The sequence below is a fragment of the Delphinapterus leucas genome, chromosome 8 (genome assembly GCF_059928025.1).
Source record: "Delphinapterus leucas isolate spDelLeu-1000000601 "Yukka" chromosome 8, BTC_Dleu_Yukka2, whole genome shotgun sequence".
Classification (NCBI taxonomy): Eukaryota; Metazoa; Chordata; class Mammalia; order Artiodactyla; family Monodontidae; genus Delphinapterus; species Delphinapterus leucas.
In genome coordinates this window covers 13,124,034-13,127,140 of record NC_143136.1, presented here as the reverse complement: position 1 = coordinate 13,127,140, position 3,107 = coordinate 13,124,034, and positions in this window count along the sequence as shown.

Genomic DNA, 3,107 nt, shown 5'->3' with positions numbered 1-3,107 from the left:
CTGGAAGCTCACCAAACCCCCTTCTTTTGGGTTTTAATGGAGGCTTAGTTACATAGGCAACATTGACTAAATCATTGGCCACTGGTGATAGAATTCAATCTTCATCCCATCTCCCCTCCTTGGAGGCTGGGGAATGGGACTGAAAGTGCCAACCCTCTCATCATAGGACTGGCTCCACTGGCAGCCAGGCCCCATCTTAAGTACTGTCCAAAGGTAACCGCCTTAAATTAACTAACGGCAACTTTGTTGCTCTCATCACAGGCAAGTCCAGGGGTTTTAGGAGCTCCGTGCCAGGAACAGGGATAAAGACCACCTGTATATTTCTTTTAATAAATCACAATATTGTCAGGGAGGAGGACATTTTCCTCTATCCTTCTAGGTTCTTCTGGCTGGTCTAAGAATTAAAAGGACATGAGATAGAGTAACAGGAGAAAATCAGAGTTTAATAAATTGTATATGAGGGAGACACCCAGGAAGATTGAGTAACTCACCAGAATGGCCCAAGCCCTCACCTTAGATCTCTTCCACTAAAGGTAAACGAGGGTGTTGGGGGTACTGGTTTGGGACTTCAAAGGGGATGAAGGCAATTCATATGGAGATAGAAAAGCAAATGTTTGATAAATAAATGTTTGCCGGGCCAGGCAGAGACAATGGGACACAGAGAAGATTTCAACAGACTTTACTGGGTTCTTCTCTGTTTACCACCTGGTTCATACTATAGTTATCTATGGTGATAGCTTCCTTCCTGTAACAGGTTCTCTGCATACATTCTTTTAGGCAGTTAGGGGAAAGGTCAAAGGTTTATCCTGAGTCTTTTGGGCCTTGATTTTTTTCAGCCTGAAATAATCCACATGCCAAAGATGAATTTTGGGGTGATGAATTTTGTTTCTCTACACATCACAGTCTATATATAGTCTACTATATTTTGCTTAACTTCATGTAGATATTCTCTGTACAAAATTTTGCATAAGGTTATTGAAGTTGAACTCTTTTATTTCTTGCTTTCTCTCTCTTGTTTTTCCGATTGTTTTGCCTCAGATATACTGGGCAGATGCCCTAAACATATGAGAACTTGTCCTTTGGGTGATTCAGCACTTTTTACCTGCACAAAGAATTTCTAAAATTATTCCTGCAGCCAAATTTAAACACAAAGGCAAACAGTTAAAAACAGATTTTAAAAGATGTGAAAACTCTCAGTGACAAAGAGCTATTTGCTACTACAGTGTATTGAATTTAAAGAAAGTCTGCCTTTGTGTTGTACTGTCTTCTCAAAATGGGTTGCAGGAGGGGGACTGTTTATGTGATGAACTGAGTGTGAAGATTTGCAGAAGCTGCCAGTAGAGGGCAGCACTTCACCTTTCTCGACCTCCTTTAGAAGTGGGTCCCAGCAGGCGTGATCCATTTCAATATTCATCACGGAGATGGAAAGAAATGAGTTGGAGGAGTGAGGCCAAGGGGCCCGCCAGGTCAGGAGTAGAACACATCATGTCTTTTCTTCCCTCCTCATCCTGTCCATCATCTTTGCTCTCCCTCCTAGCTGCTCCCAGGGGCTTTGGGTGGAGTGGCGGGACCCAAAGAAACAAGATTCACTGGAAGATATTTCTAGCAGTGATTTGACAACCTTACATTTCACAGCTCTGCAAACAGTCACCTGGAGTCTGGGCCAAAAGACAGTGTGGATAAAATTAATGTTTGGCCATTTTCCCTTCTCCTTCCCTTTCCAAGACCTCCATGCTCTAAATATCCTACTTCACACAAAATTATCCAGCCAGAGTCCCATGTCTTCTATTTAGTCTGCCATCTCTTGTACCACCAACTGAATGCTAATAACTAATGTGTATAACTGTCATTGCTGATGACTAACATGTGTGACTGCCACTGCCACTTGGCAGCAATTAGCATTAGCACTTTACAGTTTGCAAATTGCTTTCATACATTCACTCAGCAAATGTACATTGTCCAGTTGATCAGCAGCAGATGTTCTGACTGATGCTCAATAGTTGATAAGAGCTCCTTGTGTTCAAGGGAATTTCAGCCCAGTAAAGGACACGCACGCACACACACACACACACACACACACATACACACTTGCAATTAGTATAATTAAGAGGAGAGTGAGTGAAGATAGAGGGATTAACTCTGAGTTTTGAGGGATGTCTTTGAAGGTGGCCAAGCATGATTTTACAGAAGGGGAAGTGGGTACATTTTCTTCATGTTTTAATGAAAGAGGGTGGAAAGCCTTACAGACTGGGAGAGAAGATTTGCAGAGGAGTAGGGGGTTTGAAACCACACAATTTGGACACAAATGCATGCAATTTAGCATTACAGTAGTAACAAATGTTGAGGAAAGAAAATTTGAAGGAAAAATTATAAAAGGATGAAGAGCTAATGATAAAGTTCCTGGAGAATTCAGTACCCGAAACAGGATTATTCTTATAATTCTCGTTTTACAAATAGGGAAAGTTATCCACCCAGGGCAGAAATTTGCAGAGGAGCTGTTTCTTTATAATTCAAGCTTTAATACCTGAGATCATGTCACAGAAGCCTCGGATGAAGGTGGACAGTATTGTAGAGGAAAGCTCTTCCCTGGACAATTACAATTACAAAGAGGAAATTGTTAACCCCAACAAATCTTCAATCGGTAGAATATCTAAAAGCATTCATTTGTTTGTTTTTATGTTTTTTAATTTTGAAAAATTTTCCAGTGACAGAAAAGTTGGAAAGCTAGCACACTTGTATACTTTTAAACACACACACACAAATATATTTTAATCATGGCACTTCCACTCCAAATATTTAAACATGTATGTCCTAAGATCAAGGACATTCTTCTAAACAATCACATGCAAGAAAGAAGTCAATAAATTAGAATAGTTCAATATTACAGTCTCAAATAAAGCCCATTTTCAAACCTCTACAAGTGCCCCAGTACCATGCCCCTCCCCAATCCTGGACCCAACTGAGGATCATATATTACATTTGGTTCTCATAGCTTTTTACAAATCTCTTTTAATTATGAATTCTTCTCAGTCTCATTGATTCCAAGGTACTGAGGTTTTCAGACTCCAGAACAGAATTTTTTTTTTTCCTTTCAGAAAAACCCTCAG